Source organism: Balaenoptera physalus (genome assembly GCF_965194825.1).
Source record: "Balaenoptera physalus genome assembly, chromosome: 7".
Classification (NCBI taxonomy): Eukaryota; Metazoa; Chordata; class Mammalia; order Artiodactyla; family Balaenopteridae; genus Balaenoptera; species Balaenoptera physalus.
The window spans coordinates 110,113,917-110,127,418 of NC_138886.1; positions in this window are offsets into that span (position 1 = coordinate 110,113,917).

Sequence of the window (13,502 nt, forward strand, 5' to 3'; positions counted from 1 at the left end):
TCTGCCCATCCTTCCCATGAACAGATTGAGAGGTCCACTAAGTAGATTCAGTGGGCTTCTAGGCACTGGTCCTGATGTTGCTTCTGACCTGAGCAGGGTGTGAAGGCTGGCTCACCTCCATTACCCCATCTTTTTTTTTTTTTTTTCATTACCCCATCTTGAATTGCCCTTCTCAACCTCGCAGGAATGAGCCTGTGACAGCGCTTCATAAACGTTGCTGGGTAATGTTTAAGGGTTGCTGTTTAACAAATCCTCTTCAGCTTCATTACGTGTGCTTTGTTTAGCCTCCACATCAAGAAAGAAAGGGGTAGGGGGTATTGTAAACAAATGGCTCTTTTCATCAGGTTAATGTTATTTACTGGCTTGGTGTCTCTTGCTTCGATGACTCACTCAGACTGAGCTTTGTGCTCTGACTTCAGCCATCGTATGACTTTTCATCCCTTCTTTAATAATTTTCTGTATCTGGATTTTGATGCTAAAATTAGCACCAGGATCCAGGACAATTCAACAGAAGAACCGATGGCTCCATAACTGAGTACAAAACACTTAAGAGAGAAGAGGCTCCCAGCGTCCTTGATTTTTGAAGCAACACATTCATCCAAAGTTCCCTCTGCCTCAGTCTCCCCCCAGCCTCAGTCCACACACCCACTGCTGCTGAAGGTCCCCCTGGAGGGCAGATCTGATATTGTCATCAGCCCCTGATCAGCAACGTCATTGTCTGCTCTCACCCCTTCCATGAGCTGCCCCAAACCTCCCCTTGCCGTCACTTATACGGTGCCCTTTCACTGCACTGCTTTTTCCCCACCCTTCAAGGTTGAATTCAGATGTCTGCTCCTTTCTCTCCTCTGAACTGCAGTAACTCAGCTCCCACAGACTTCTATTTTGTCTTTGAATATTTCCTTATTCACCTCATTTTCCTTTTATATAGCTATTTGCTTGGGAGGTTGTATAGTTTATCTCTCACTTCTGAACTCCCCAAGTCTGGTGCTTACTAGGAGTTAAACAAATGTTGACTCAATGAGCAAAACATCTTTTAAAAAGTGCAGAAGTCCAGTGACTTTAATTCTGGGAGCCTCTTACTCAGCGTATGTCCACTTTGAATCCCTGGCTGCAGTATGAAAGCAAAACAGAAGGCTTCATCCTCTTTATTGCAGAAAGTTGGATGTCTTATTCTCCCATATCCTTGACAAATGATTCCCACCCTCCACTCCCTCTCCGAGTGAAACGTAGCAATAAGAGCTGAGCTGGAGATATGTTGGAGAAACCGTCAGCGACTGGGATAAATTAAATTGTTGGGACGTGAAAGGTACCGCAGTGCACCCGGACAGCACCCTTGTACCAGTGAACTAGGCAGTATACAGATGAGAGTGGGGAGACAGTGGAGAGCGACATAGACTGTCCTTTTCTTTCTCCACAGCAACGTGCCCTGGTGTGGGGGACAGGACCAGCACCCACTCACAGGCTCGTCTGGCTCTCTGAGATCGGCTGTTTGGGGATTGCAATGCATTCTGTGGGATTCGGCATCTGTACGGTAATGAGGGACTTCAATTGCATTCTCACGATGATGGCCACCATGGACTGCACTCTCACGAGGCGCTGGGCCTGGGCTGTGCTCTGAAATAGGCGCGGCCGTCACCAGCATTTCAGGACTAGGAAACGGTTGATTGGGACATAAAAATAACTTGTCCCAGGTCACAGCTGGTGAGAAGGAGAGGCAGATTTTGCGATCAGGTCTGGCTACTTCCAAAGCCCATACTCTTAATCTGCGTGCTCCTCAGCCTTCCCTGAAGGAGCACCAGACGAAGAGTCAGGGCACCTGCAATTCAGCCCAAACTCTGTCGCTCATTTGCTGTTGATCCTAGAAAGCTCATTTCATTTGCTCCTCTGCTATAAAATATGGTTTTCTGCCATGCCTATCTCATGTGATGCCCAAATGAGATCATGGTAAGTAAAAGGTAATACATAAAGGCATAAAGGAACTATAAGAGGTCAATCATCCCTTTACTTATTAAATGCCTAGTATATATTAGCTACTGTACCAGGCATTTGAAATGAAGAATTTAAGCTCATGGTCCCTGTCTTGGAAGAGTTTTCAGTCTAAAAAAGAAGAAAAACAATCTGATAATAACCAGTACAGTAACTATTATGCTGGAGCTGACACACAGGCAACTGGATCATAAATAAGAGGCAGCTTATTTAGGCTGAGGGTGGGAAAGGAAGTGGCAGGGAGGACATCCCAGCCGACAACAGTCGAAGAAGCCAACATTCGCCAAGTGCCTAGCTGTGTGCTCCTAATTATGGTAAAGTTTCGCATGAATTATTTTATCTCAGCAGCTACCCTATGTTGAAGGTTCTCCTCTTGTACCCATTTAACAGATGGGAACATGGATGCTCTTGAGGTTAGGGTGCTTGTTCAAAGTCACAGAGGTAGGACACTGAGTGAGGTCTGTCTGATATGGAAGTCAGTGTGCTCAGCTGCCGCACTACTGCAGCTCTGCCTTGCTCCAGAAACCAGGAACAACCTGAGTCCTGACAGACTCATATCCAATGGCCAGACCAATAACCAAGGGTATTTTGGATAGAAGGAACGGCATGTAGATGACAGCAGGGAGAGCTTGAGGCTCAGTTTGCTGGAGTTTAGGATGCATTTGGGAGAAGCAGCCAGGGTGGGGGAGTGGAGATGAAGCAGATGCCTGGTTGTGAAAGACCTCACATATTCCTCTTTAAAGCTATCAACCTTGGCCTTTCTGATGGCCCATTGAGAGTGTCCCAGTTTCTCAGAAAGAAATGAGATTAATTAGATGACTCTAGTACTGTTGATAGATAAGTCAAAAGACTTTGCTAAAAAAAAAAAAAAAAAAGACACTGTGTTCACAGAACAGAAGAAAATTAGCGGGACTCCTGGTGTCTCTCTCTCCTTGAGTGCCTAACAACATAAAAGCAGTCACTAGAACTAATTAAGGTGTGAAGAAATATCCACTGGAGCCAAACATACCATTTGCAAAAATTGCATGTAGAGTCATAAAATAAAATACTGGATCCCTGAAGCATTCATTTTGGGAGCAGAACTTTTGACACGTTTCTCTGTTAATGCACTTTTCCACTCCCTGACCAGCCTGGGAGACACCAGTGGCCCAACCCTCAGTCTAGGGCTTTATGTGAGCGGGGGTGCAGCATGCTGATGGGTAGGGAGCCTGGGCTTGGAGGCAGGCAGGCTGGCTCATAGTCAGCCTTTCCCACTTGCCCTTGCTGTGAGCCAGACCAACTCACTTAACTGCTGTAAGCCTTTGTTTCCAGGTCTGTAGTTGGAGCTAACAGTCCTGCCTCCCCCCGAGGGTGGCTGGGGGAGCTAGCAGTGCACAGATGCCCAGAGCAGTACCTAGCACGCTGTTAGGCCTCCATTAATGACAAACATTATGATAATGAACCATGAGGCCTCAGTTACAATGCGGATTCCCAAACCCCACCGAACGCATCATGAGCATCAAGTCATGCTCCATAGAGAAGGAGTCCAAAAACTGGTCCCATCCCCAAACCTGCATCACAGGGCACTTCTCCTTGGGGAAGAGCAGGGACTGCACTACTGTCACTCCCCCACCCCTAGCTGTAATCAGACTCGTATATGCTGAGTTCATAGCTGAAAAGTGTGCTGTCGACCTGCACTGCAGCTACTTTCCATTGCACCAATCATTCTATTTTTCCTAGTCATGGACATAATTGCTCCAATGTATCTCAAGCTCAGCTCTTACTGCTCTCATTTTAAGCCAACAGTGGTGGTGTTTGGGGGAGGGTAGGGGCAGGAATCAGTCCTCAAGGCCACGGGAGAATGCCAACAAAGTAAAATTATGAAGCATTCTGTTTTTTTGTTTTAATATACATGCAGCTAAGGATTTAAATTGAACATATATCCTACAAGTGACTCCAGAAATGAGTCACTGGATATTACATATTCTGTTCAACATTCCCTCAGCATCCATCAGCACCTACCATGTGCCTGGGTCTCTGAAAAACAGATATTAATAAGATACTAAAATAAATAAATAAATAAATAAATAAATAAATAAAAAATAAGATACTGACATAGCCAGTTTGGGCTGCTATAATGGAATATCATAGACTGAGTGGCTTAAACAACAAACATTTATTTCACCATGCATTTTGCACTTCAGGAGGCTGGGAAGTCTAAGATCAAGGTGCCAACATATTTGGTGTCTAGCAAGAGCCCACTTCCTGGTCTTCTTGCTGTGTCCTTACATGACAGAGAGAGAGAGAAATGGCTTATCTCTCTCACGTCTCTTCTTATTAGGGCACTAATCCCATTCAAGGGGGCTCCACCTTCATGACCTAATTACCTCTCAAAGGCCCACCTCCAAATATCATCACAATAGGAATTAGAGTTTCAACGTAAGAATTAGGAGAGGACACAAGCAGTCAGTCCAAAGCAGATATCCACACCGTCCACCAGCAACTTCATCTATAGAGGACTTACGGCATGTAAATAAATTATCAAGTCAAATAGAAAACAGTGAATACTGTAGGAGAGATAGAACCACCTTAAAGGAGTTCACAGGATTGAGAAAGAGATTGTTTCTTGTTGGGGACTCTGAAAAGGTATCCCAAAAGAACCAACATTTGTGTTAGGCTTTGAAGGAAGGAAGGAGGACTGTCTGGGAAAAGGGAACACTGCGTGGAAGCACAGAACTGGAAAACCCAGGAGCAACAGTTTGGTTGAGGCACAGGGAAGGTTTGGAGCAGCTCATGGAAGCTTCATCAAGAGCCAAGGACTACTTTTGAGTAGGTGTCCAAGATGTGCTCCAGGAAGAGATTTTCGGCACCAAAGGATGGGTTGAACTGGAATTGGTTGGAGAGGAAACTGAGGCAGAGAGACCATTGGGAGAGTGCGCTGCCTCAAGAATTGAAAGACCACAGATTACCCAAGCTTTCAAAAGTGTTTTGTACTCATTTGTGGAATCAGGTTCCTGTCTTCTATCATTGGTTCTTGTGATGCATCATCTAGAACTCTTGTGTTAATAAGAACACCATCGTCCAAATAATGAAATCCGTGGGAGGAGAAATGGAGATCCAATCTGAGAACTCTCCAAAGTCACAGCCCTCTGCCCTTGAGTGATTAAAAAAGAGATATGAACCAGTTAAATGGCATACAACAAAATGAAAGAAGCCATTTGTTTAAAACGTCCCCCATTTCATTCTTTTTTTTTTTTTTTTTTAATTTTATTTATTTATTTATTTATTTTTGGCTGTGTTGGGTCTTCGTTTCTGTGCGAGGGCTTTCTCTAGTTGTGGCAAGCGGGGGCCACTCTTCATCGCGGTGCGCGGGCCTCTCACTATCGCGGCCTCTCTTGTTGCGGAGCACAGGCTCCAGACGCGCAGGCTCAGTAATTGTGGCTCACGGGACTAGTCGCTCCGCGGCATGTGGGATCTTCCCAGACCAGGGCTCGAACCCGTGTGCCCTGCATTAGCAGGCAGATTCTCAACCACTGCGCCACCAGGGAAGCCCCCCCATTTCATTCTTGAAGAAAGGGCTTGATATAACAGTATGTCTCAAAGACTGAAATGACGTTACTAAACAGCAACCCTCAATATTGCTCAGCACTGCCCTTTTAAGGGACTTGAAACACATCATACACTGGCTACAGAGGTGATGGCAGACTATAAAATAACATGGAACAACTACTGTGCTGAGAATGATGTGGGAACTTCTTGGAAACTAATTTAACTTGATTTTTTTATGTCTCTTAAGTCACTCTCTTTCAAATTTGGTAAAGCATACATTAAAAATTTACCATTTTAATCATTTTTAAATGTACAGTGGCATTAAGTATATTCACATGGAGGTACCACCATCACCACTATGATGGTTCCATCTCCAGAACTTTTTCATCTTCCGAAACTGAAACACCATACCCATTAAACAATAATTCCCCACTTACCACCCACCCCACCCCCAGTCCCTGCTAACTACTATTCTACTTTCTGTCTCTATGAATTTTCCTATTCTGGATACTCATAGAAGTGGAGTTATACAGTATTTGTCCTCTTGTGACTGACTTATTTCACACAGCATAATGCCCTCAAGGTTCATCCTTGTTATAGCACATATCAGAATTTCCTTCCTTTTTAAGATTGAATAACCCTTTTTATGTACATATCACTTTTGTTTATCCATTCATCTGTTGATGGGCTTTTGGGTTATTTCTACCTTTTGGCTATTGTGAATAATGATGCAATTAAAATTGGTTTACAAATACCTGTGTGAGTCCCTGCTTTCAGTTCTTTGGAGTATATACCCAGAAGTAGAAGTTCTGGATCATCTGGTGATTCTGTATTTAATTTTTTGAGGAACCACCATATTATTTTCCACAGCAGCTGCACCATTTTACATCCCCACCAACAGGTCACAAGGGTTCTAAATTTTTCACATCCTCACCAACACTTGTTATTTCATGGTTTTGTTTTTTGTTGTTGTTGTTTAGGTTTTTTTTTTAATAATAACCATCCTGATTGGTATGAAGTGAAAACTTGATTTTAAAGTGGGTGCAAGTGCCAGTTCTTCATGAGGAAGTGATCCGATCTGAGAAGTAGATTCAACCTTATAAATGTTTTCTAAAATCCACTTCCCCTGCCATTTGGCCCCTCAAGACATGTTTGCTTATAGACTTACAAACGCTTTGGAGCAGTTTCCTACAAGGTATGTTGTGTGGGGTGAGAAAGATCCTGCCTTCTTTTGTCTCAGGATGTGGCACTTAGGATAGTCAGTGTGGGGGGATGGACGGGCTGGGAGAGCACCACACAGGAAACAGGGGTGCCACTCACTTGCTGCATAACCCTGGGGAAGTCACTGCTACTCTCTGCACCTACAGAGACCACATCTGAACATGAGGGAGATGGCCTTCATGTGGAAGAATCTCCTCTGGGGCTAAGGATCTTTCATCCAACTTGAGTTGGTTTTTGTGTGTGGTGTAAGATAGGGATGTAGTTTTATTCTTTTGCATGTGGCTGTCCAGTTTTCCCAGCACCATTTATTGAAGAGACTATCCTTTCCCCATTGTATATTCTTGGCTCTTTTGTCATAAATTAATTGACCATATATGCATGAATTTATTTCTGGGCTCTCTGATTCATTGTCTGTTTTTATGCCAATACCATACTGTTTTGATTACTATAGCTTTGCAATACAGTTTGAAATCAGAACATGCGATGCCTTCAGCTGTTTTTTCAGTTTGTTGTCTGCCTTTCAATTTTACTTAAGAGGGTTTTTTACTATAACAGTTTAAAATATTTTCTGTATTCAAACACTTAATTCTCCTCTTCCTTCTAATCTTTGTCTTCTTAAAATTAATTTATTTTATTTTTGGCTGCACTGGGTCTTCGTTGCTGTGCTCAGGTTTTTTCCTCTAGTTGCTGCAAGCAGGGGCTGCTCTTCTTCGCGGTGCACAGGCTTCTCATTGCAGTGGCTTCTCTTGTTGTGGAGCACAGGCTCTAGGCACACGGGCTTCAGTAGTTGTGGCTCGCGGGCTCTAGAGCACAGGCTCAGTAGTTGTGACACACAGGCTTAGTTGCTCTTCAGCATGTGGGATCTTCCTGGACCAGGGCTCGAACCCATGTCCCCTGCATTGGCAGGTGGATTCCTAACCACTGCACCACCAGGGAAGTCCTCAACATCATTTATTAAATAAACCATTTTTTCTTGAACTGACACAAACTACCATTGTTTTTTATCTTATACTGAAACATTGTATACACTAGAGTCTATATATGTACTTTTATTCTCTTTCATCTCTCTGCTGTGGTATCTGGTATGGCAAGTCCCCGTCATTATTTTCCTTTTCCAAAATATTTTTAGTCATTCTCAAGTGTTTATTCTTCTAGATGAACTTTAGATGCATTTTGTCAAGTTAAAAATGTTTTGATTGGTATATGATAGGAGTGTACTACATTTACAATTTATTCCTGGTAGAATAAACACATTTCAATATTAATAACACCATCAAGGAGTGCTCTACACAGTGTGTCACAATGAAAGGGCAAGACAGACATGCGTATTTGACCTGTCTGAGCTTCCGTTCCCTCAGCCTCCCAGATCCTGGCATTAGGCTGAGCATCTGTGCTAGTTTTGGAGATGGTACATTTTCACCTATTAAGTGAATGAATATTTTTAGTGAAAAGGTGGGAAAGATTGTACTAGAGGTGGCTGGCTAGATACCATTTTTAGGAAAAAGTGCCAGAAAGAAAACTTTTAAGGTTAAAAGGAGAGAGATCATTATTAGGGGGTTGCTGCTAACACGGTTATGATTCAAACTGAGAGCAGAAGCTGAAGTCCTGAGCATCAGAGATCAAGGCTACATGGGAGTCCAGTTCTAGACATGCTTTCTAACACAAAGAGGATTTTCTAGGAGCTTAAGGATGGAGCTTTGGAAGGGTAAAGTAAAATGTGTTGGGAATGCAGAGCCTTACTGTAATTCCATTAGTTAAAGTGACAAGAAAGAACGGGGTTATCTTTTCAACTGGGGGCAAAGAAGTGCTCCCTGACCATCAGTGCCCAGAGATGGGGGTAGAGTGAGGAGAGGTATGGAGAAACTCCAGGCATCCTCCAGACCAGGTGCTTAGCGCCTAGCTCCTGGTCCTAAGGGCTTCTGACATTCAAGTGCTCGTGTTCACACCATGAATGCCTGAGAACCATCTGGGCTAAGGGATGGATGACATTTTAATCTAAACCAAGTTACTATTCTGTGGCTGCAAACCACGTTAGTGGACGGTGGAGGGCTACTTCTAGGGCTTCTGCTTTTGAATTGATGGGCAATATGGAGGCTGAACTTGGTATTTTTCAGCATCGGGGTTTACTATCTAGAGAGGAAATACTAAAGATACTTCTGAGAAAAATTGGAAGCCCCTGCTATCTGTTTAGATTTTGCATCTTCTGGCTAGATTTATGTCATGTGGGTTCTTGCTCACAGTGGAACGAGTCTTACAGTGTGTCTGGGATCAGGATATTAGGTGCCCTCTAATTACCTAAGTATCAGCTTCCCTGCTGTGAACCACAGAGGCCAGAATAGAAGTAATAAAGCTCCCAGGATTGCATTTTCAGTCAATTATTTTTAATGATATGATAGGAGCCAGGTCATCAAATTGAAATCCCTCTGTGTACGGTTGAAATGTCTCATAATGCATTCTGTGAGATCAGGGCAAAGCCTTCAAAAAGACACACATTCTGTTTCAACCAACTCTTTTTTTCTGGTTGCAGAAATGATAGATGCCTACTTTAGAAGTTACAAAAATGTATACAGAAGAAAATATATTATGATTTTCATAAATCTTCACACAGAAATAATCACAGTTAATTTTGGTAGGTTTTCTTTAAATATATGTATATTATAGTCAGCTAGAGCTATTTACATAGCCTATTTACATAGTGAGCAAGTCTATACTAACTATCTATGTGTGATATATTCACTTAACTTCATACCGAAAGTATTAAAAAGGAGTTTATTTAGTACTTGAACTCTAAAAAAAGAGTTCAAGAGAAGACAGCATTGAATTGAATTGCATAGGCTCTCCCATGGATACTTGGATAATACAGTACTAAACTCATCTTAACCCTACTACCACCGGAAAGTAATAAGTCCAGATATATCACTGGCAGGCCAAGAAAGTAGCCCCAGAAAGAGTGATAGATCACCACTGTCTCAGTACAGCTGGAAATATCTTCTGAGCCTAAAAATAATGGGCTGCTTTAGCTAATGCAGAACAGTTATTTGGCTAAATTAAACTTCAGCTATCAAGAGACATTCCAAAATGGGATTTTTTAAAAGTAATAATAGTAGTACCTTATTCATTATTTATAAAGTAATTATATTTGAGCCCCTACAGTTTCCATCCATCCAAATGATACCAAAATTGAGGGTGAGGGGAGAAGAAGGAGATAGATATTATATGCCCATTTTTTCATCAAAGATAGTAGTTTCCGAGGCTGAGAGTGGTTCTCAGTAAAGCATATAACCTGAGATTTTTATAATGTTTATATAGGTTTCTATTATAGAGATGGTGTTTCATCATATGTCTGACATTCTATGATGTCACAAGCCTTTCTTAAAATTCACAAAGTATACTTAGAGCAAATGAGGCTGAAGGCAGAAAAATCCCAACACATGTAATCACAGGATGCTATTAGTTATGACTTCAGTGACAGCAGACAGCCAGTTGTGTGTGCTGTAGCTGAAAGTACCATTTACTTTCTCTCAGCAGAGACTCAGGACAAAGGAAATACACAACCGCCTCCAGAGAAGCCCTCTAAATGAAGACTTCATCAGGTCTCTTGTCTAGAAAGCTCAATAGTAAAAATCTGGAAAAATGAATGCCCCACTGAGGCACAAAACCAACAACAGCAAGAAAAAAAAACAAAAACAAAAACAAACAGGCAGCCAGCTCTCTGACCCAGAAATAAGGCCCAGGTCAGAAGCTGGTGTAGGTGTCACACACATACACATGCCTAATAAAAACTAAGTGAATGGTCATGAAGATCCTTCCAGACTCTTTCAAAGTTACAAAGGATGGTGAGGGGTGAATGAGGAGGTGGGTGGGGGTGGCTTCAGGGTCAAACATGCCTAGTGCAGAAAAGCCAAAACAATTTTACACTAGTAAAATTCTTAGAAAATCGCCAAAGAAATTTGCTGTTAATATCTTAGCATATTCTGTTCCAGACTTTTCAATGCATGCATACATGTTCATGGGACATTTTACCTAAATTGGGATCATGTCTATGTAATATTACATCCTGTTTTTAATTGAATAGTATATATTTTAAAAGCATACTTTCAAGTCATTAAATATTCCACGACTCATTTGAAAAACTTCTTAATATTCTTTCACATGTATGAATTATAATGTGTTTATCTCATCTTGTTGGACATGTGAATAGATTTCCGGTTTCTTATTAGTATTAATAATATGGCAATAAATATTCCTATACATAAATTTTTGTCCCTTATTGTAATATTTCCTTAAAATATGTCCCTGGGACTTCCCTGGCGGTCCAGTGGTTAAGACAGTGCGCTTCCAATGGAGGGGGCGTGGGTTCCACCCCTGATCGGGGAACTAAGATCCCACATGCCATGCAGTGTGACCAAAAACAGAAAATATGTCCCTATACCTTATTTTGTTCCGTGTATATGAACAATTTTTAAGACCACACTCCCTCCATCAGTTTGTGACAACAGCCAATTCTCCAGATCTTCATTAATATTGAACATTATCATTATTTAAACCTTTGTTATTTGATAGTCCAAGGACATATTATCACTGCTTTGACTTGTAGTTGTCTGATTAATAGGATGCTAAACAGTGGTTTTTTGTTTTGTTTTAATTTTTGGCCATTGTACATTTTTTCTGGAAATAGTGCATTTGCGTCCTCGCCCTTCTCTTTTGGATTGCTAGCTTATGTCTTATCAAGTTCTAAAGCTCCTCTTATATTTGTGGCAAATAATTAACTTATAAATGGACAAGTATTTTCCCTTTGCAATTCATTTTATGGCTTTTACATTCAGGATGTCCTGCCTCACGCTGAGATAAGATACATCTTTGTGATTACCTATTAAAAGAAGTATATGTGCGCAGGCGCATTCGCGCGCGCGCACACACACACACACACACACACACACACACACACACACACACACTGCCTGAACCCAACGAATCCAATCCTTTTGTATTAACTCCTGCTTGCTTTGGAAATTGTTTTCAAATGAGCAAAGACTCAGTTTCCCCACCCTCAAGAAGCCGAGATAAATGTGTACCTTTCCCTCCCCTTTGAGGCTTAGGCAAGACCTCAGCATGCGCACTCGAGCACGCGCCTAGATCTCCATCCGCGGGTAACTTCGGGCATCTAGGGGCGTTTTCATTCTATTAAACCACCTGGAGCCAACTTAATGCGGTACCACACTCTGCCATGTATTCCCTCCTGTGTTTGGATATGATACAATGAGAGATCGTTTATATTCTTTTGAGAACTAAAAGATTGGGGAAAACTCAACTATTCGAAACTGGGAACTGGTCTTCCAAGAGAACCTTAAAAAAATCAGTGACTAGATTTCAATCTAAAGAAAACAATGCCTAAATTCTCGGTCTTAACCAAATACTACTGGGTGATTTAGACAAGGACCTCAGATCTTATTAAGCTTGGTTTCCTCATTTTAAAAGTCCAGACAATAATAAATAAATAAGTATTTATTTATTTTTGGCTGCCTTGGGTCTTACATTACTGCGTGATGGTTAAGCAAAGTAATGTTCCTAGCCTAGGGCCTCAGTAAACAGGCACTTAATAATGTGTGCTGAATTTGAAATTAAGGGAGGGTGAATAAAAGTAATGGCAGCTACAAGGCTTTAAATTCCAGCCTAGCAAGATTAAGGCCCTCTGTTCCTTCCCTAATCTTAAGGTCCTTCCCTAGAGTGTTATTTACTGCAGTTACAGGCACAAGCACTGGGGACACTGTAATGATATTTTCCAAATAACTTGAAACTTTTTTTTTTTTAAACAACTTTTTTTTTTTTTTTTGGTTGCTGCGCAGCTTGTGGAATCTTAGTTTTCCAACCAGGGATCGAACCCGGGCCTCCTCAGTGAAAGCGCAGAGTAACACTGGACCGCCAGGGAAAATCCTTTTTTGTTTTTTTAATAAATTTATTTATTTATTTATTTATCGCAGCCTTGGGTCTTTGTTGCTGCCCTCAGGCTTTCTCTAGTTGAGGCAAGCAGGGGCTACTCTTCATTGCGGTGCCCGGGCCTCTTATTGCAGTGGCTTCTCCTGTTGCAGAGCACAGGCTCTAGGCGCACAGGCTTCAGTAGTTGTGGCACGCGGGCTCAGTAGTTGTGGCCCACGGGCTTAGTTGCTCCGCGGCATGTGGGATCTTCCCGCACCAGGGCCCGAACCCGTGTCCCCGGCATTGGCAGGCGGAATCTTAACCAATGCACCACCAGGGAAATCCCCTGCCAGGGAAAATTCTTCAAGAAATAAAAACCAGGCAAAATAAGTATATACACAGGAAGCCTAGTCTCCTAAAGCCTAGGTTTGTGTTTACTTGTCACAGGAAAAATAATAATGGTTAAGATGTACTGAGGGCTGACCCTGCCCTATACACTGTGCTAAGCATGCAGGATATTTTCTCATCCTCCCACCAGCCTGGATGGTGTCGGCACCATTATGAGCAACTTATTACAAATAAGAAGACGGAGTCTTGCCCAAATTCATACAATGAGTACAGGATAGAATGGGGACTCTGCAGCTCTGACACCAGCACCCAGGCTCCTCACAGCTACACAGATACAGCCATGCATTCATAATAACTTGTCATCAGATGAGACCACATCTCCATCACTTGCCCAGCCTGGGTTATTTCCAAGGTGTTCTGGAAGGAATTTCTGCTTCCCAAATACCTTCTCTATTTCCTCTTATGATTCAGAATATTTTTGTATTTTGAAATCCAAGCCTTTT